This window comes from Salmo salar, chromosome ssa27, assembly GCF_905237065.1.
Source record: "Salmo salar chromosome ssa27, Ssal_v3.1, whole genome shotgun sequence".
Lineage (NCBI taxonomy): Eukaryota > Metazoa > Chordata > Actinopteri > Salmoniformes > Salmonidae > Salmo > Salmo salar.
In genome coordinates this window covers 16,183,132-16,200,508 of record NC_059468.1, presented here as the reverse complement: position 1 = coordinate 16,200,508, position 17,377 = coordinate 16,183,132, and the positions used below count along the sequence as shown (strand labels likewise).

The following is a 17,377-nucleotide window of genomic DNA, read 5'->3' as shown; positions in this document are numbered from 1 at the left end:
CAGACTCCTCTTTAAATCTGGGTATTCCTCCAAAGCTCCATTGTCCTGAGTCTACACAACTCTGCCAGGACCTAGGATCAAGGGAGATACTAAAGTGTTTTAGTACTATATCTCTTGACACAATGATGAAAATAATCATGGCCTCCAAACCCTCAAGCTGCATACTGGACCCTATTCCAACTAAACTACTGAAAGAGCTGTTCCTGTGCTTGGTCCTCCTATGTTGAACATAATAAACGGCTCTCTATCCACCGGATGTGTACCAAGCTCACTAAAAGTGGCAGTAATAAAGCCTCTCTTGAAAAAGCCGAATCTTGATCCAGAAATTATAAAAAACTATCGGCCTATATCGAATCTTCCATTCCTCTCAAAAATTTTAGAAAAAGCTGTTGCACAGCAACTCACTGCCTTCCTGAAGACAAACAATGTATACGAAACGCTTCAGTCTGGTTTTAGACCCCATCATAGCACTGAGACTGCACTTGTGAAGGTGGTAAATGACCTTTTAATGACGTCAGACCGAGGCTCTGCATCTGTCCTCGTGCTCCTAGATCTTAGTGCCGCTTTTGATACCATCGATCACCACATTCTTTTGGAGAGATTGGAAACCCAAATTGGTCTACATGGACAAGTTCTGGCCTGGTTTAGATCTTATCTGTCGGAAAGATATCAGTTTGTCTCTGTGAATGGCAAATCAATTGTAAATTTCGGTGTTCCTCAAGGTTCCGCTTTAGGACCACTATTGTTTTCACTATATATTTTACCTCTTGGGGATGTCATTCGAAAACATAATGTTAAATTTCACTGCTATGCGGACGACACACAGCTGTACATTTCAATGAAACATGGTGAAGCCCCAAAATTGCCCTCGCTAGAAGCCTGTATTTCAGACATAAAGAAGTGGATGGCTGCAAACTTTCTACTTTTAAACTCGGACAAAACAGAGATGCTTGTTCTAGGTCCCAAGAAACAAAGAGATCTTCTGTTGAATCTGACAATTAATCTGGATGGTTGTACAGTCGTCTCAAATAAAACTGTGAAAGACCTCGGCGTTACTCTGGACCCTGATCTCTCTTTTGAAGAACATATCAAGACTGTTTCAAGGACAGCTTTTTTCCATCTACGTAACATTGCAAAAATCAGAAATTTTCTGTCCAAAAATGACGCAGAAAAATTAATCCATGCTTTTGTTACTTCTTGGCTGGACTACTGCAATGCTCTACTTTCCGGCTACCCGGATAAAGCACTAAATAAACTTCAGTTAGTGCTAAATACGGCTGCTAGAATCCTGACTAGAACCAAAAAATTTGATCATATTACTCCAGTGCTAGCCTCCCTACACTGGCTTCCTGTTAAGGCAAGGGCTGATTTCAAGGTTTTACTGCTAACCTACAAAGCATTACATGGGCTTGCTCCCACCTATCTTTCCGATTTGGTCCTGCCGTACATACCTACACGTACGCTACGGTCACAAGACGCAGGCCTCCTAATTGTCCCTAGAATTTCTAAGCAAACGGCTGGAGGTAGGGATTTCTCCTATAGTGCTCCATTTTTATGGAATGGTCTGCCTACCAATGTGAGAGACGCAGACTCAGTCTCAACCTTTAAGTCTTTACTGAAGACTTATCTCTTCAGTAGGTCCTATGATTAAGTATAGTCTGGCCCAGGAGTGTGAAGGTGAACGGAAAGGCTGGAGCAACGAACCGCCCTTGCTGTCTCTGCCTTGCCGGTTCCCCTCTTTCCACTGGGATTCTCTGCCTCTAACCCTTTTACAGGGGCTGAGTCACTGACTTACTGGTGTTCTTCCATGCCGTCCATGGGAGGGGTGCGTCACTTGAGAGGGTTCAGTCACTGACGTGGTCTTCCTGTCTGGGTTGGCGCCCTCCCTTGGGTTGTGCCATGGCGGAGATCGTTGTGGGCTATACTCGGCCTTGTCTTAGGATGGTAAGTTGGTGGTTGGAGACATCCCTCTAGTGGTGTGGGGGCTGTGCTTTGGCAAAGTGGGTGGGGTTATATCCTGCCTGTTTGGCCCTGTCCGGGGGTATCATCAGATGGAGCCACAGTGTCTTCTGATCCCTCCTGTCTCAGCCTCCAGTATTTATGCTGCAGTAGTTTATGTGTCGGGGGGCTAGGGTCAGTCTGTTACATCTGGAGTATTTCTCTTGTCTTATCCGGTGTCCTGTGTGAATTTAAATATGCTCTCTCTAATTCTCTCTTTCTCTCTTTCTGTCTTTCTCTCGGAGGACCTGAGCCCTAGGACCATGCCTCAGGACTACCTGGTATGATGACTCCTTGCTGTCCCCAGTCCACCTGGCCGTGCTGCTGCTCCAGTTTCAACTGTTCTGCCTGCGGTTATGGAACCCTGACCTGTTCACCGGACGTGCTTGTTGCACCCTCGACAACTACTATGATTATTATTATTTGACCATGCTGGTCATTTATGAACATTTTAACATCTTGACCACAGCAAATTCTGTTATAATATCCACCCTGCACAGCCAGAAGAGGACTGGCCACCCCTCATAGCCTGGTTCCTCTCTAGGTTTCTTCCTAGGTTTTTGGCCTTTCTAGGGAGTTTTTCCTAGGGAGTTTTTCCTAGGCACCGTGCTTCTTTCACATGCTTTGCTTGCTGTTTGGGGTTTTAGGCTGGATTTCTGTACAGCACTTTGAGATATCAGCTGATGTACGAAGGGCTATATAAAAATAAATTTGATTGAAATTTGATTAGCACCACGCTCTAACCAACTGAGCTAACCGGCCGCTAGCTGCGCAGCACAATTGTTGAGATGCACCGAGCATCTGCACGTGCTGGCGCGTACACTAACAAGTCAGCCAACAGCATAGCCGGACAAGACTGGACCCTCTTGGTTGCTCATAGTGGCATTTCTACCCAACTGGGGAATTAGCTCAAATGGTAGACTGCTTGCTTAGCATGCGAGAGGTAGTGGGATCGATGCCCACATTCTCCAAAAACATATTCTTTTTGAGGATCCAAGAAAGCTCCAGTTCACACTTCATGCATCTTTCTCTTACGACAACCTACTGTCATGTAACAATCACAAGCAACTTTCATGTGAGACTGAGGTCACAATTTCACATGAAAAAGAAACACATTACTTACATTCAGAGGAGCAGCGTAGCACACACGATTCAGGCCCACAAACACAGGTGTGGGCACTTTCCTTAAAGCCAAAGGAGAACATAAAGAAGGAACAACATCATATGCCGAAACCCGGGATCGAACTAGGGACCTTTTGTTCTTCAGTCTAACGCTCTCCCAACTGAGCTATTTCGCCTAGCTGATAAGATACATTCTGTGACACTCATGACGATACACATGCAAGTGACTCACAAATTTCACACTCAAAATATAATCAATGGCCAGTATGGGGATCGAACCCATGACCTTGGAGTTATTAGCACCACGCTCTAACCAACTGAGCTAACCGGCCGCTAGCTGCGCAGCACAATTGTTGAGATGCACCAAGCATCTGCAAGTGCTGGCGCGTACACTAACAAGTCCACCAACAGCATAGCCGGACAAGACTGGACCCTCTTGGTTGCTCATAGTGGCGTTTCTACCCAACTGGGGAATTAGCTCAAATGGTAGAGTGCTTGCTTAGCATGCGAGAGGTAGTGGGATTGAAGCCCACATTCTACAAAAACATCTTCTTTTTGAGGATCCAAGAAAGCTCCAGTTCACACTTCATGCATCTTTCTCTTACGACAACCTACTGTCATGTAACAATCACAAGCAACTTTCATGTGAGACTGAGGTCACAATTTCACATGAAAAAGAAACACATTACTTACATTCAGAGGAGCAGCGTAGCACACACGATTCAGGCCCACAAACACAGCTGTGGGCACTTTCCTTAAAGCCAAAGCAGAAAATAAAGAAGGAACAACATCATATGCCGAAACCCGGGATCGAACCAGGGACCTTTAGATCTTCAGTCTAACGCTCTCCCAACTGAGCTATTTCTGCTAGCTGCTAAGATTCATTCTGTGACACTCATGACGATACACATGCAAGTGACTCACAAATTTCACACTCAAAACATAATCGATGGCCAGTATGGGGATCGAACCCACGACCTTGGCGTTATTAGCACCACGCTCTAACCAACTGAGCTAACCGGCCGCTAGCTGCGCAGCACAATTGTTGAGATGCACCGAGCATCTGCAAGTGCTGGCGCGTACACTAACAAGTCCACCAACAGCATAGCCGGACAAGACTGGACCCTCTTGGTTGCTCATAGTGGCATTTCTACCCAACTGGGGATTTAGCTCAAATGGTAGAGTGCTTGCTTAGCATGCGAGAGGTAGTGGGATCGATGCCCACATTCTCCAAAAACATATTCTTTTTGAGGATCCAAGAAAGCTCCAGTTCACACTTCATGCATCTTTCTCTTACGACAACCTACTGTCATGTAACAATCACAAGCAACTTTCATGTGAGACTGAGGTCACAATTTCACATGAAAAAGAAACACATTAGTTACATTCACAGGAGCAGCGTAGCACACACGATTCAGGCCCACAAACACAGGTGTGGGCACTTTCCTTAAAGCCAAAGGAGAACATAAAGAAGGAACAACATCATATGCCGAAACCCGGGATCGAACCAGGGACCTTTAGATCTTCAGTCTAACGCTCTCCCAACTGAGCTATTTCGGCTAGCTGATAAGATACATTCTGTGACACTCATGACGATACACATGCAAGTGACTCACAATTTTCACACTCAAAATATAATCGATGGCCAGTATGGGGATCGAACCCATGACCTTGGCGTTATTAGCACCACGCTCTAACCAACTGAGCTAACCGGCCGCTAGCTGCGCAGCACAATTGTTGAGATGCACCGAGCATCTGCAAGTGCTGGCGCGTACACTAACAAGTCCACCAACAGCATAGCCGGACAAGACTGGACCCTCTTGGTTGCTCATAGTGGCATTTCTACCCAACTGGGGAATTAGCTCAAATGGTAGAGTGCTTGCTTAGCATGCGAGAGGTAGTGGGATCGATGCCCACATTCTCCAAAAACATATTATTTTTGAGGATCCAAGAAAGCTCCAGTTCACACTTCATGCATCTTTCTCTTACGACAACCTACTGTCATGTAACAATCACAAGCAACTTTCATGTGAGACAGAGGTCACAATTTCACATGAAAAAGAAACACATTAGCTACATTCACAGGAGCAGCGTAGCACACACGATTCAGGCCCACAAACACAGCTGTGGGCACTTTCCTTAAAGCCAAAGGAGAACATAAAGAAGGAACAACATCATATGCCGAAACCCGGGATCGAACTAGGGACCTTTAGATCTTCAGTCTAACGCTCTCCCAACTGAGCTATTTCGGCTAGCTGCTAAGATACATTCTGTGACACTCATGACGATACACATGCAAGTGACTCACAAATTTCACACTCAAAATATAATCAATGGCCAGTATGGGGATCGAACCCACGACCTTGGCGTTATTAGCACCACGCTCTAACCAACTGAGCTAACCGGCCGCTAGCTGCGCAGCACAATTGTTGAGATGCACCGAGCATCTGCACGTGCTGGCGCGTACACTAACAAGTCCACCAACAGCATAGCCGGACAAGACTGGACCCTCTTGGTTGCTCATAGTGGCATTTCTACCCAACTGGGGAATTAGCTCAAATGGTAGAGTGCTTGCTTAGCATGCGAGAGGTAGTGGGATCCATGCCCACATTCTCCAAAAACACATTATTTTTGAGGATACAAGAAAGCTCCAGTTCACACTTCATGCATCTTTCTCTTACGAGAACCTACTGTCATGTAACAATCACAAGCAACTTTCATGTGAGACAGAGATCACAATTTCACATGAAAAAGAAACACATTAGCTACATTCACAGGAGCAGCGTAGCACACACGATTCAGGCCCACAAACACAGCTGTGGGCACTTTCCTTAAAGCCAAAGGAGAACATAAAGAAGGAACAACATCATATGCCGAAACCCGGGATCGAACCAGGGACCTTTAGATCTTCAGTCTAACGCTCTCCCAACTGAGCTATTTCGGCTAGCTGCTAAGATTCATTCTGTGACACTCATGACGATACACATGCAAGTGACTCACAATTTTCACACTCAAAATATAATCGATGGCCAGTATGGGGATCGAACCCATGACCTTGGCGTTATTAGCACCACGCTCTAACCAACTGAGCTAACCGGCCGCTAGCTGCGCAGCACAATTGTTGAGATGCACCGAGCATCTGCAAGTGCTGGCGCGTACACTAACAAGTCCACCAACAGCATAGCCGGACAAGACTGGACCCTCTTGGTTGCTCATAGTGGCATTTCTACCCAACTGGGGAATTAGCTCAAATGGTAGAGTGCTTGCTTAGCATGCGAGAGGTAGTGGGATCGATGCCCACATTCTCCAAAAACATATTCTTTTTGAGGATCCAAGAAAGCTCCAGTTCACACTTCATGCATCTTTCTCTTACGACAACCTACTGTCATGTAACAATCACAAGCAACTTTCATGTGAGACTGAGGTCACAATTTCACATGAAAAAGAAACACATTACTTACATTCAGAGGAGCAGCGTAGCACACACGATTCAGGCCCACAAACACAGCTGTGGGCACTTTCCTTAAAGCCAAAGGAGAACATAAAGAAGGAACAACATCAAATGCCGAAACCCGGGATCGAACCAGGGACCTTTAGATCTTCAGTCTAACGCTCTCCCAACTGAGCTATTTCGGCTAGCTGCTAAGATTCATTCTGTGACACTCATGACGATACACATGCAAGTGACTCACAAATTTCACACTCAAAATATAATCAATGGCCAGTATGGGGATCGAACCCACGACCTTGGCGTTATTAGCACCACGCTCTAACCAACTGAGCTAACCGGCCGCTAGCTGCGCAGCACAATTGTTGAGATGCACCGAGCATCTGCAAGTGCTGGCGCGTACACTAACAAGTCCACCAACAGCATAGCCGGACAAGACTGGACCCTCTTGGTTGCTCATAGTGGCATTTCTACCCAACTGGGGAATTAGCTCAAATGGTAGAGTGCTTGCTTAGCATGCGAGAGGTAGTGGGATCCATGCCCACATCCTCCAAAAACACAGTCTTTTTGAGGATCCAAGAAAGCTCCAGTTCACACTTCATGCATCTTTCTCTTACGACAACCTACTGTCATGTAACAATCACAAGCAACTTTCATGTGAGACTGAGGTCACAATTTCACATGAAAAAGAAACACATTACTTACATTCACAGGAGCAGCGTAGCACACACGATTCAGGCCCACAAACACAGCTGTGGGCACTTTCCTTAAAGCCAAAGGAGAACATAAAGAAGGAACAACATCATATGCCGAAACCCGGGATTGAACCAGGGACCTTTAGATCTTCAGTCTAACGAGCTCCCAACTGAGCTATTTCTGGTAAGCTACTAATATTCATTCTGTAACACTCATGACGATACACATGCAAGTGACTCACAAATTTCACACTCAAAATATAATCAATGGCCAGTATGGGGATCGAACCCACGACCTTGGCGTTATTAGCACCACGCTCTAACCAACTGAGCTAACCGGCCGCTAGCTGCGCAGCACAATTGTTGAGATGCACCGAGCATCTGCAAGTGCTGGCGCTTACACTAACAGGTCTACCAACAGCATAGCCGGACAAGACTGGACCCTCTTGGTTGCTCATAGTGGCATTTCTACCCAACTGGGGAATTAGCTCAAATGGTAGAGTGCTTGCTTAGCATGCGAGAGGTAGTGGGATCCATGCCCACATCCTCCAAAAACACAGTCTTTTTGAGGATCCAAGAAAGCTCCAGTTCACACTTCATGCATCTTTCTCTTACGACAACCTACTGTCATGTAACAATCACAAGCAACTTTCATGTGAGACTGAGGTCACAATTTCACATGAAAAAGAAACACATTACTTACATTCACAGGAGCAGCGTAGCACACACGATTCAGGCCCACAAACACAGCTGTGGGCACTTTCCTTAAAGCCAAAGGAGAACATAAAGAAGGAACAACATCAAATGCCGAAACCCGGGATTGAACCAGGGACCTTTAGATCTTCAGTCTAACGCTCTCCCAACTGAGCTATTTCGGCTAGCTGCTAAGATTCATTCTGTGACACTCATGACGATACACATGCAAGTGACTCACAATTTTCACACTCAAAATATAATCAATGGCCAGTATGGGGATCGAACCCATGACCTTGGCGTTATTAGCACCACGCTCTAACCAACTGAGCTAACCGGCCGCTAGCTGCGCAGCACAATTGTTGAGATGCACCGAGCATCTGCAAGTGCTGGCGCGTACACTAACAAGTCCACCAACAGCATAGCCGGACAAGACTGGACCCTCTTGGTTGCTCATAGTGGCATTTCTACCCAACTGGGGAATTAGCTCAAATGGTAGAGTGCTTGCTTAGCATGCGAGAGGTAGTGGGATCGATGCCCACATTCTCCAAAAACACAGTCTTTTTGAGGATCCAAGAAAGCTCCAGTTCACACTTCATGCATCTTTCTCTTACGACAACCTACTGTCATGTAACAATCACAAGCAACTTTCATGTGAGACTGAGGTCACAATTTCACATGAAAAAGAAACACATTACTTACATTCACAGGAGCAGCGTAGCACACACGATTCAGGCCCACAAACACAGCTGTGGGCACTTTCCTTAAAGCCAAAGGAGAACATAAAGAAGGAACAACATCATATGCCAAAACCCGGGATCGAACCAGGGACCTTTAGATCTTCAGTCTAACGCTCTCCCAACTGAGCTATTTCGGCTAGCTGCTAAGATACATTCTGTGACACTCATGACGATACACATGCAAGTGACTCACAAATTTCACACTCAAAATATAATCGATGGCCAGTATGGGGATCGAACCCATGACCTTGGCGTTATTAGCACCACGCTCTAACCAACTGAGCTAACCGGCCGCTAGCTGCGCAGCACAATTGTTGAGATGCACCGAGCATCTGCAAGTGCTGGCGCGTACACTAACAAGTCCACCAACAGCATAGCCGGACAAGACTGGACCCTCTTGGTTGCTCATAGTGGCATTTCTACCCAACTGGGGAATTAGCTCAAATGGTAGAGTGCTTGCTTAGCATGCGAGAGGTAGTGGGATCGATGCCCACATTCTCCAAAAACATATTCTTTTTGAGGATCCAAGAAAGCTCCAGTTCACACTTCATGCATCTTTCTCTTACGACAACCTACTGTCATGTAACAATCACAAGCAACTTTCATGTGAGACTGAGGTCACAATTTCACATGAAAAAGAAACACATTACTTACATTCACAGGAGCAGCGTAGCACACACGATTCAGGCCCACAAACACAGCTGTGGGCACTTTCCTTAAAGCCAAAGGAGAACATAAAGAAGGAACAACATCTAATGCCAAAACCCTGCAATGAACCAGGGACCTTTAGATCTTCACTCTAACGCTCTCCCAACTGAGCTATTTCAGCTAGCTGCTAAGATTCATTCTGTGACACTCATGACGATACACATGCAAGTGACTCACAATTTTCACACTCAAAATATAATCGATGGCCAGTATGGGGATCGAATCCACGACCATGGCGTTATTAGCACCACGCTCTAACCAACTGAGCTAACCGGCCGCTAGCTACGCTGCACAATTGTTGAGATGCACCGAGCATCTGCAAGTGCTGGCGTGTACACTAACAAGTCCACCAACAGCATAGCCGGACGAGACTGGACCCTCTTGGTTGCTCATAGTGGCGTTTCTACCCAACTGGGGAATTAGCTCAAATGGTAGAGTGCTTGCTTAGCATGCGAGAGGTAGTGGGATTGAAGCCCACATTCTAGAAAAACATATTCTTTTTGAGGATCCAAGAAAGCTCCAGTTCACACTTCATGCATCTTTCTCTTACGACAACCTACTGTCATGTAACAATCACAAGCAACTTTCATGTGAGACTGAGGTCACAATTTCACATGAAAAAGAAACACATTACTTACATTCACAGGAGCAGCGTAGCACACACGATTCAGGCCCATAAACACAGCTGTGGGCACTTTCCTTAAAGCCAAAGGAGAACATAAAGAAGGAACAAAATCATATGCCGAAACCCGGGATTGAACCAGGGACCTTTAGATCTTCAGTCTAACGCTCTCCCAACTGAGCTATTTCGGCTAGCTGCTAAGATACATTCTGTGACACTCATGACGATACACATGCAAGTGACTCACAAATTTCACACTCAAAATATAATCGATGGCCAGTATGGGGATCGAACCCATGACCTTGGCGTTATTAGCACCACGCTCTAACCAACTGAGCTAACCGGCCGCTAGCTGCGCAGCACAATTGTTGAGATGCACCGAGCATCTGCAAGTGCTGGCGCGTACACTAACAAGTCCACCAACAGCATAGCCGGACAAGACTGGACCCTCTTGGTTGCTCATAGTGGCATTTCTACCCAACTGGGGAATTAGCTCAAATGGTAGAGTGCTTGCTTAGCATGCGAGAGGTAGTGGGATCCATGCCCACATCCTCCAAAAACACAGTCTTTTTGAGGATCCAAGAAAGCTCCAGTTCACACTTCATGCATCTTTCTCTTACGACAACCTACTGTCATGTAACAATCACAAGCAACTTTCATGTGAGACTGAGGTCACAATTTCACATGAAAAAGAAACACATTACTTACATTCACAGGAGCAGCGTAGCACACACGATTCAGGCCCACAAACACAGCTGTGGGCACTTTCCTTAAAGCCAAAGGAGAACATAAAGAAGGAACAAAATCATATGCCGAAACCCGGGATCGAACCAGGGACCTTTAGATCTTCAGTCTAACGCTCTCCCAACTGAGCTATTTCGGCTAGCTGCTAAGATTCATTCTGTGACACTCATGACGATACACATGCAAGTGACTCACAATTTTCACACTCAAAACATAATCGATGGCCAGTATGGGGATCGAACCCATGACCTTGGCGTTATTAGCACCACGCTCTAACCAACTGAGCTAACCGGCCGCTAGCTGCGCAGCACAATTGTTGAGATGCACCGAGCATCTGCACGTGCTGGCGCGTACACTAACAAGTCCACCAACAGCATAGCCGGACAAGACTGGACCCTCTTGGTTGCTCATAGTGGCATTTCTACCCAACTGGGGAATTAGCTCAAATGGTAGAGTGCTTGCTTAGCATGCGAGAGGTAGTGGGATCGATGCCCACATTCTCCAAAAACATATTCTTTTTGAGGATCCAAGAAAGCTCCAGTTCACACTTCATGCATCTTTCTCTTACGACAACCTACTGTCATGTAACAATCACAAGCAACTTTCATGTGAGACTGAGGTCACAATTTCACATGAAAAAGAAACACATTACTTACATTCACAGGAGCAGCGTAGCACACACGATTCAGGCCCACAAACACAGCTGTGGGCACTTTCCTTAAAGCCAAAGGAGAACATAAAGAAGGAACAACATCATATGCCGAAACCCGGGATCGAACCAGGGACCTTTAGATCTTCAGTCTAACGCTCTCCCAACTGAGCTATTTCGGCTAGCTGCTAAGATACATTCTGTGACACTCATGACGATACACATGCAAGTGACTCACAATTTTCACACTCAAAATATAATCAATGGCCAGTATGGGGATCGAACCCATGACCTTGGCGTTATTAGCACCACGCTCTAACCAACTGAGCTAACCGGCCGCTAGCTGCGCAGCACAATTGTTGAGATGCACCGAGCATCTGCAAGTGCTGGCGCGTACACTAACAAGTCCACCAACAGCATAGCCGGACAAGACTGGACCCTCTTGGTTGCTCATAGTGGCATTTCTACCCAACTGGGGAATTAGCTCAAATGGTAGAGTGCTTGCTTAGCATGCGAGAGGTAGTGGGATTGAAGCCCACATTCTCCAAAAACATATTCTTTTTGAGGATCCAAGAAAGCTCCAGTTCACACTTCATGCATCTTTCTCTTACGACAACCTACTGTCATGTAACAATCACAAGCAACTTTCATGTGAGACTGAGGTCACAATTTCACATGAAAAAGAAACACATTACTTACATTCACAGGAGCAGCGTAGCACACACGATTCAGGCCCATAAACACAGCTGTGGGCACTTTCCTTAAAGCCAAAGGAGAACATAAAGAAGGAACAACATCAAATGCCGAAACCCGGGATTGAACCAGGGACCTTTAGATCTTCAGTCTAACGCTCTCCCAACTGAGCTATTTCGGCTAGCTGCTAAGATTCATTCTGTGACACTCATGACGATACACATGCAAGTGACTCACAATTTTCACACTCAAAACATAATCGATGGCCAGTATGGGGATCGAACCCACGACCTTGGCGTTATTAGCACCACGCTCTAACCAACTGAGCTAACCGGCCGCTAGCTGCGCAGCACAATTGTTGAGATGCACCGAGCATCTGCACGTGCTGGCGCGTACACTAACAAGTCCACCAACAGCATAGCCGGACAAGACTGGACCCTCTTGGTTGCTCATAGTGGCATTTCTACCCAACTGGGGAATTAGCTCAAATGGTAGAGTGCTTGCTTAGCATGCGAGAGGTAGTGGGATCGATGCCCACATTCTCCAAAAACATATTCTTTTTGAGGATCCAAGAAAGCTCCAGTTCACACTTCATGCATCTTTCTCTTACGACAACCTACTGTCATGTAACAATCACAAGCAACTTTCATGTGAGACTGAGGTCACAATTTCACATGAAAAAGAAACACATTACTTACATTCACAGGAGCAGCGTAGCACACACGATTCAGGCCCATAAACACAGCTGTGGGCACTTTCCTTAAAGCCAAAGGAGAACATAAAGAAGGAACAAAATCAAATGCCGAAACCCGGGATTGAACCAGGGACCTTTAGATCTTCAGTCTAACGCTCTCCCAACTGAGCTATTTCGGCTAGCTGCTAAGATACATTCTGTGACACTCATGACGATACACATGCAAGTGACTCACAAATTTCACACTCAAAATATAATCGATGGCCAGTATGGGGATCGAACCCATGACCTTGGCGTTATTAGCACCACGCTCTAACCAACTGAGCTAACCGGCCGCTAGCTGCGCAGCACAATTGTTGAGATGCACCGAGCATCTGCACGTGCTGGCGCGTACACTAACAAGTCCACCAACAGCATAGCCGGACAAGACTGGACCCTCTTGGTTGCTCATAGTGGCATTTCTACCCAACTGGGGAATTAGCTCAAATGGTAGAGTGCTTGCTTAGCATGCGAGAGGTAGTGGGATCGATGCCCACATTCTCCAAAAACATATTCTTTTTGAGGATCCAAGAAAGCTCCAGTTCACACTTCATGCATCTTTCTCTTACGACAACCTACTGTCATGTAACAATCACAAGCAACTTTCATGTGAGACTGAGGTCACAATTTCACATGAAAAAGAAACACATTACTTACATTCACAGGAGCAGCGTAGCACACACGATTCAGGCCCATAAACACAGCTGTGGGCACTTTCCTTAAAGCCAAAGGAGAACATAAAGAAGGAACAAAATCATATGCCGAAACCCGGGATTGAACCAGGGACCTTTAGATCTTCAGTCTAACGCTCTCCCAACTGAGCTATTTCGGCTAGCTGCTAAGATTCATTCTGTGACACTCATGACGATACACATGCAAGTGACTCACAAATTTCACACTCAAAATATAATCGATGGCCAGTATGGGGATCGAACCCATGACCTTGGCGTTATTAGCACCACGCTCTAACCAACTGAGCTAACCGGCCGCTAGCTGCGCAGCACAATTGTTGAGATGCACCGAGCATCTGCAAGTGCTGGCGCGTACACTAACAAGTCCACCAACAGCATAGCCGGACAAGACTGGACCCTCTTGGTTGCTCATAGTGGCATTTCTACCCAACTGGGGAATTAGCTCAAATGGTAGAGTGCTTGCTTAGCATGCGAGAGGTAGTGGGATCGATGCCCACATTCTCCAAAAACATATTCTTTTTGAGGATCCAAGAAAGCTCCAGTTCACACTTCATGCATCTTTCTCTTACGACAACCTACTGTCATGTAACAATCACAAGCAACTTTCATGTGAGACTGAGGTCACAATTTCACATGAAAAAGAAACACATTACTTACATTCACAGGAGCAGCGTAGCACACACGATTCAGGCCCACAAACACAGCTGTGGGCACTTTCCTTAAAGCCAAAGGAGAACATAAAGAAGGAACAACATCAAATGCCGAAACCCGGGATTGAACCAGGGACCTTTAGATCTTCAGTCTAACGCTCTCCCAACTGAGCTATTTCGGCTAGCTGCTAAGATTCATTCTGTGACACTCATGACGATACACATGCAAGTGACTCACAAATTTCACACTCAAAATATAATCAATGGCCAGTATGGGGATCGAACCCATGACCTTGGCGTTATTAGCACCACGCTCTAACCAACTGAGCTAACCGGCCGCTAGCTGCTCAGCACAATTGTTGAGATGCACCGAGCATCTGCAAGTGCTGGCGCGTACACTAACAAGTCCACCAACAGCATAGCCGGACAAGACTGGACCCTCTTGGTTGCTCATAGTGGCATTTCTACCCAACTGGGGAATTAGCTCAAATGGTAGAGTGCTTGCTTAGCATGCGAGAGGTAGTGGGATCGATGCCCACATTCTCCAAAAACACAGTCTTTTTGAGGATCCAAGAAAGCTCCAGTTCACACTTCATGCATCTTTCTCTTACGACAACCTACTGTCATGTAACAATCACAAGCAACTTTCATGTGAGACTGAGGTCACAATTTCACATGAAAAAGAAACACATTACTTACATTCACAGGAGCAGCGTAGCACACACGATTCAGGCCCATAAACACAGCTGTGGGCACTTTCCTTAAAGCCAAAGGAGAACATAAAGAAGGAACAACATCAAATGCCGAAACCCGGGATTGAACCAGGGACCTTTAGATCTTCAGTCTAACGCTCTCCCAACTGAGCTATTTCGGCTAGCTGCTAAGATTCATTCTGTGACACTCATGACGATACACATGCAAGTGACTCACAAATTTCACACTCAAAATATAATCGATGGCCAGTATGGGGATCGAACCCATGACCTTGGCGTTATTAGCACCACGCTCTAACCAACTGAGCTAACCGGCCGCTAGCTGCGCAGCACAATTGTTGAGATGCACCGAGCATCTGCAAGTGCTGGCGCGTACACTAACAAGTCCACCAACAGCATAGCCGGACAAGACTGGACCCTCTTGGTTGCTCATAGTGGCATTTCTACCCAACTGGGGAATTAGCTCAAATGGTAGAGTGCTTGCTTAGCATGCGAGAGGTAGTGGGATCGATGCCCACATTCTCCAAAAACATATTCTTTTTGAGGATCCAAGAAAGCTCCAGTTCACACTTCATGCATCTTTCTCTTACGACAACCTACTGTCATGTAACAATCACAAGCAACTTTCATGTGAGACTGAGGTCACAATTTCACATGAAAAAGAAACACATTACTTACATTCACAGGAGCAGCGTAGCACACACGATTCAGGCCCATAAACACAGCTGTGGGCACTTTCCTTAAAGCCAAAGCAGAACATAAAGAAGGAACAACATCTAATGCCGAAACCCGGGATTGAACCAGGGACCTTTAGATCTTCAGTCTAACGCTCTCCCAACTGAGCTATTTCGGCTAGCTGCTAAGATTCATTCTGTGACACTCATGACGATACACATGCAAGTGACTCACAAATTTCACACTCAAAATATAATCAATGGCCAGTATGGGGATCGAACCCATGACCTTGGCGTTATTAGCACCACGCTCTAACCAACTGAGCTAACCGGCCGCTAGCTGCTCAGCACAATTGTTGAGATGCACCGAGCATCTGCAAGTGCTGGCGCGTACACTAACAAGTCCACCAACAGCATAGCCGGACAAGACTGGACCCTCTTGGTTGCTCATAGTGGCATTTCTACCCAACTGGGGAATTAGCTCAAATGGTAGAGTGCTTGCTTAGCATGCGAGAGGTAGTGGGATCGATGCCCACATCCTCCAAAAACACAGTCTTTTTGAGGATCCAAGAAAGCTCCAGTTCACACTTCATGCATCTTTCTCTTACGACAACCTACTGTCATGTAACAATCACAAGCAACTTTCATGTGAGACTGAGGTCACAATTTCACATGAAAAAGAAACACATTACTTACATTCACAGGAGCAGCGTAGCACACACGATTCAGGCCCACAAACACAGCTGTGGGCACTTTCCTTAAAGCCAAAGGAGAACATAAAGAAGGAACAAAATCATATGCCGAAACCCGGGATCGAACTAGGGACCTTTAGATCTTCAGTCTAACGCTCTCCCAACTGAGCTATTTCGGCTAGCTGCTAAGATTCATTCTGTGACACTCATGACGATACACATGCAAGTGACTCACAATTTTCACACTCAAAATATAATCGATGGCCAGTATGGGGATCGAACCCACGACCATGGCGTTATTAGCACCACGCTCTAACCAACTGAGCTAACCGGCCGCTAGCTACGCTGCACAATTGTTGAGATGCACCGAGCATCTGCAAGTGCTGGCGCGTACACTAACAAGTCCACCAACAGCATAGCCGGACGAGACTGGACCCTCTTGGTTGCTCATAGTGGCGTTTCTACCCAACTGGGGAATTAGCTCAAATGGTAGAGTGCTTGCTTAGCATGCGAGAGGTAGTGGGATTGAAGCCCACATTCTAGAAAAACATATTCTTTTTGAGGATCCAAGAAAGCTCCAGTTCACACTTCATGCATCTTTCTCTTACGACAACCTACTGTCATGTAACAATCACAAGCAACTTTCATGTGAGACTGAGGTCACAATTTCACATGAAAAAGAAACACATTACTTACATTCACAGGAGCAGCGTAGCACACACGATTCAGGCCCATAAACACAGCTGTGGGCACTTTCCTTAAAGCCAAAGGAGAACATAAAGAAGGAACAACATCATATGCCGAAACCCGGGATTGAACCAGGGACCTTTAGATCTTCAGTCTAACGCTCTCCCAACTGAGCTATTTCGGCTAGCTGCTAAGATTCATTCTGTGACACTCATGACGATACACATGCAAGTGACTCACAAATTTCACACTCAAAATATAATCAATGGCCAGTATGGGGATCGAACCCATGACCTTGGCGTTATTAGCACCACGCTCTAACCAACTGAGCTAACCGGCCGCTAGCTGCTCAGCACAATTGTTGAGATGCACCGAGCATCTGCAAGTGCTGGCGCGTACACTAACAAGTCCACCAACAGCATAG

At 46.0% G+C, this 17,377-nt stretch overlaps 41 non-coding genes across 41 annotated transcripts; all 41 read right to left on the bottom strand.

Annotated features, from left to right (window-relative positions):
• Positions 1–3,223: 3,223 nt before the first annotated feature.
• Positions 3,224–3,296, bottom strand: trnaf-gaa (transfer RNA phenylalanine (anticodon GAA)). The gene has a single exon. It is a non-coding gene; the product is annotated as a tRNA-Phe (tRNA).
• An 82-nt stretch (positions 3,297–3,378) lies between these two features.
• On the bottom strand, positions 3,379–3,452 carry trnai-aau (transfer RNA isoleucine (anticodon AAU)). Its single transcript has one exon. It is a non-coding gene; the product is annotated as a tRNA-Ile (tRNA).
• A 463-nt stretch (positions 3,453–3,915) lies between these two features.
• On the bottom strand, positions 3,916–3,988 carry trnaf-gaa (transfer RNA phenylalanine (anticodon GAA)). The gene has a single exon. It is a non-coding gene; the product is annotated as a tRNA-Phe (tRNA).
• Positions 3,989–4,070: 82 nt separating this feature from the next.
• trnai-aau (transfer RNA isoleucine (anticodon AAU)) lies at positions 4,071–4,144 on the bottom strand. Its single transcript has one exon. It is a non-coding gene; the product is annotated as a tRNA-Ile (tRNA).
• A 463-nt stretch (positions 4,145–4,607) lies between these two features.
• Positions 4,608–4,680, bottom strand: trnaf-gaa (transfer RNA phenylalanine (anticodon GAA)). Its single transcript has one exon. It is a non-coding gene; the product is annotated as a tRNA-Phe (tRNA).
• An 82-nt stretch (positions 4,681–4,762) lies between these two features.
• On the bottom strand, positions 4,763–4,836 carry trnai-aau (transfer RNA isoleucine (anticodon AAU)). Its single transcript has one exon. It is a non-coding gene; the product is annotated as a tRNA-Ile (tRNA).
• A 463-nt stretch (positions 4,837–5,299) lies between these two features.
• trnaf-gaa (transfer RNA phenylalanine (anticodon GAA)) lies at positions 5,300–5,372 on the bottom strand. Its single transcript has one exon. It is a non-coding gene; the product is annotated as a tRNA-Phe (tRNA).
• An 82-nt stretch (positions 5,373–5,454) lies between these two features.
• trnai-aau (transfer RNA isoleucine (anticodon AAU)) lies at positions 5,455–5,528 on the bottom strand. The gene has a single exon. It is a non-coding gene; the product is annotated as a tRNA-Ile (tRNA).
• A 463-nt stretch (positions 5,529–5,991) lies between these two features.
• Positions 5,992–6,064, bottom strand: trnaf-gaa (transfer RNA phenylalanine (anticodon GAA)). The gene has a single exon. It is a non-coding gene; the product is annotated as a tRNA-Phe (tRNA).
• An 82-nt stretch (positions 6,065–6,146) lies between these two features.
• trnai-aau (transfer RNA isoleucine (anticodon AAU)) lies at positions 6,147–6,220 on the bottom strand. Its single transcript has one exon. It is a non-coding gene; the product is annotated as a tRNA-Ile (tRNA).
• A 463-nt stretch (positions 6,221–6,683) lies between these two features.
• trnaf-gaa (transfer RNA phenylalanine (anticodon GAA)) lies at positions 6,684–6,756 on the bottom strand. Its single transcript has one exon. It is a non-coding gene; the product is annotated as a tRNA-Phe (tRNA).
• Positions 6,757–6,838: 82 nt separating this feature from the next.
• trnai-aau (transfer RNA isoleucine (anticodon AAU)) lies at positions 6,839–6,912 on the bottom strand. Its single transcript has one exon. It is a non-coding gene; the product is annotated as a tRNA-Ile (tRNA).
• Positions 6,913–7,375: 463 nt separating this feature from the next.
• Positions 7,376–7,449, bottom strand: trnaf-gaa (transfer RNA phenylalanine (anticodon GAA)). The gene has a single exon. It is a non-coding gene; the product is annotated as a tRNA-Phe (tRNA).
• An 82-nt stretch (positions 7,450–7,531) lies between these two features.
• On the bottom strand, positions 7,532–7,605 carry trnai-aau (transfer RNA isoleucine (anticodon AAU)). Its single transcript has one exon. It is a non-coding gene; the product is annotated as a tRNA-Ile (tRNA).
• A 463-nt stretch (positions 7,606–8,068) lies between these two features.
• trnaf-gaa (transfer RNA phenylalanine (anticodon GAA)) lies at positions 8,069–8,141 on the bottom strand. Its single transcript has one exon. It is a non-coding gene; the product is annotated as a tRNA-Phe (tRNA).
• Positions 8,142–8,223: 82 nt separating this feature from the next.
• trnai-aau (transfer RNA isoleucine (anticodon AAU)) lies at positions 8,224–8,297 on the bottom strand. Its single transcript has one exon. It is a non-coding gene; the product is annotated as a tRNA-Ile (tRNA).
• A 463-nt stretch (positions 8,298–8,760) lies between these two features.
• Positions 8,761–8,833, bottom strand: trnaf-gaa (transfer RNA phenylalanine (anticodon GAA)). Its single transcript has one exon. It is a non-coding gene; the product is annotated as a tRNA-Phe (tRNA).
• Positions 8,834–8,915: 82 nt separating this feature from the next.
• trnai-aau (transfer RNA isoleucine (anticodon AAU)) lies at positions 8,916–8,989 on the bottom strand. Its single transcript has one exon. It is a non-coding gene; the product is annotated as a tRNA-Ile (tRNA).
• Positions 8,990–9,607: 618 nt separating this feature from the next.
• trnai-aau (transfer RNA isoleucine (anticodon AAU)) lies at positions 9,608–9,681 on the bottom strand. The gene has a single exon. It is a non-coding gene; the product is annotated as a tRNA-Ile (tRNA).
• A 463-nt stretch (positions 9,682–10,144) lies between these two features.
• On the bottom strand, positions 10,145–10,217 carry trnaf-gaa (transfer RNA phenylalanine (anticodon GAA)). The gene has a single exon. It is a non-coding gene; the product is annotated as a tRNA-Phe (tRNA).
• Positions 10,218–10,299: 82 nt separating this feature from the next.
• trnai-aau (transfer RNA isoleucine (anticodon AAU)) lies at positions 10,300–10,373 on the bottom strand. The gene has a single exon. It is a non-coding gene; the product is annotated as a tRNA-Ile (tRNA).
• A 463-nt stretch (positions 10,374–10,836) lies between these two features.
• On the bottom strand, positions 10,837–10,909 carry trnaf-gaa (transfer RNA phenylalanine (anticodon GAA)). The gene has a single exon. It is a non-coding gene; the product is annotated as a tRNA-Phe (tRNA).
• Positions 10,910–10,991: 82 nt separating this feature from the next.
• Positions 10,992–11,065, bottom strand: trnai-aau (transfer RNA isoleucine (anticodon AAU)). Its single transcript has one exon. It is a non-coding gene; the product is annotated as a tRNA-Ile (tRNA).
• A 463-nt stretch (positions 11,066–11,528) lies between these two features.
• trnaf-gaa (transfer RNA phenylalanine (anticodon GAA)) lies at positions 11,529–11,601 on the bottom strand. The gene has a single exon. It is a non-coding gene; the product is annotated as a tRNA-Phe (tRNA).
• Positions 11,602–11,683: 82 nt separating this feature from the next.
• trnai-aau (transfer RNA isoleucine (anticodon AAU)) lies at positions 11,684–11,757 on the bottom strand. The gene has a single exon. It is a non-coding gene; the product is annotated as a tRNA-Ile (tRNA).
• Positions 11,758–12,220: 463 nt separating this feature from the next.
• trnaf-gaa (transfer RNA phenylalanine (anticodon GAA)) lies at positions 12,221–12,293 on the bottom strand. Its single transcript has one exon. It is a non-coding gene; the product is annotated as a tRNA-Phe (tRNA).
• An 82-nt stretch (positions 12,294–12,375) lies between these two features.
• On the bottom strand, positions 12,376–12,449 carry trnai-aau (transfer RNA isoleucine (anticodon AAU)). The gene has a single exon. It is a non-coding gene; the product is annotated as a tRNA-Ile (tRNA).
• Positions 12,450–12,912: 463 nt separating this feature from the next.
• On the bottom strand, positions 12,913–12,985 carry trnaf-gaa (transfer RNA phenylalanine (anticodon GAA)). Its single transcript has one exon. It is a non-coding gene; the product is annotated as a tRNA-Phe (tRNA).
• Positions 12,986–13,067: 82 nt separating this feature from the next.
• On the bottom strand, positions 13,068–13,141 carry trnai-aau (transfer RNA isoleucine (anticodon AAU)). The gene has a single exon. It is a non-coding gene; the product is annotated as a tRNA-Ile (tRNA).
• A 463-nt stretch (positions 13,142–13,604) lies between these two features.
• trnaf-gaa (transfer RNA phenylalanine (anticodon GAA)) lies at positions 13,605–13,677 on the bottom strand. The gene has a single exon. It is a non-coding gene; the product is annotated as a tRNA-Phe (tRNA).
• Positions 13,678–13,759: 82 nt separating this feature from the next.
• trnai-aau (transfer RNA isoleucine (anticodon AAU)) lies at positions 13,760–13,833 on the bottom strand. The gene has a single exon. It is a non-coding gene; the product is annotated as a tRNA-Ile (tRNA).
• Positions 13,834–14,296: 463 nt separating this feature from the next.
• Positions 14,297–14,369, bottom strand: trnaf-gaa (transfer RNA phenylalanine (anticodon GAA)). The gene has a single exon. It is a non-coding gene; the product is annotated as a tRNA-Phe (tRNA).
• Positions 14,370–14,451: 82 nt separating this feature from the next.
• On the bottom strand, positions 14,452–14,525 carry trnai-aau (transfer RNA isoleucine (anticodon AAU)). Its single transcript has one exon. It is a non-coding gene; the product is annotated as a tRNA-Ile (tRNA).
• A 463-nt stretch (positions 14,526–14,988) lies between these two features.
• trnaf-gaa (transfer RNA phenylalanine (anticodon GAA)) lies at positions 14,989–15,061 on the bottom strand. The gene has a single exon. It is a non-coding gene; the product is annotated as a tRNA-Phe (tRNA).
• Positions 15,062–15,143: 82 nt separating this feature from the next.
• Positions 15,144–15,217, bottom strand: trnai-aau (transfer RNA isoleucine (anticodon AAU)). The gene has a single exon. It is a non-coding gene; the product is annotated as a tRNA-Ile (tRNA).
• Positions 15,218–15,680: 463 nt separating this feature from the next.
• On the bottom strand, positions 15,681–15,753 carry trnaf-gaa (transfer RNA phenylalanine (anticodon GAA)). Its single transcript has one exon. It is a non-coding gene; the product is annotated as a tRNA-Phe (tRNA).
• An 82-nt stretch (positions 15,754–15,835) lies between these two features.
• Positions 15,836–15,909, bottom strand: trnai-aau (transfer RNA isoleucine (anticodon AAU)). Its single transcript has one exon. It is a non-coding gene; the product is annotated as a tRNA-Ile (tRNA).
• A 463-nt stretch (positions 15,910–16,372) lies between these two features.
• Positions 16,373–16,445, bottom strand: trnaf-gaa (transfer RNA phenylalanine (anticodon GAA)). Its single transcript has one exon. It is a non-coding gene; the product is annotated as a tRNA-Phe (tRNA).
• An 82-nt stretch (positions 16,446–16,527) lies between these two features.
• Positions 16,528–16,601, bottom strand: trnai-aau (transfer RNA isoleucine (anticodon AAU)). Its single transcript has one exon. It is a non-coding gene; the product is annotated as a tRNA-Ile (tRNA).
• Positions 16,602–17,064: 463 nt separating this feature from the next.
• On the bottom strand, positions 17,065–17,137 carry trnaf-gaa (transfer RNA phenylalanine (anticodon GAA)). Its single transcript has one exon. It is a non-coding gene; the product is annotated as a tRNA-Phe (tRNA).
• Positions 17,138–17,219: 82 nt separating this feature from the next.
• Positions 17,220–17,293, bottom strand: trnai-aau (transfer RNA isoleucine (anticodon AAU)). Its single transcript has one exon. It is a non-coding gene; the product is annotated as a tRNA-Ile (tRNA).
• Between the last annotated feature and the right edge of the window lie 84 nt (positions 17,294–17,377).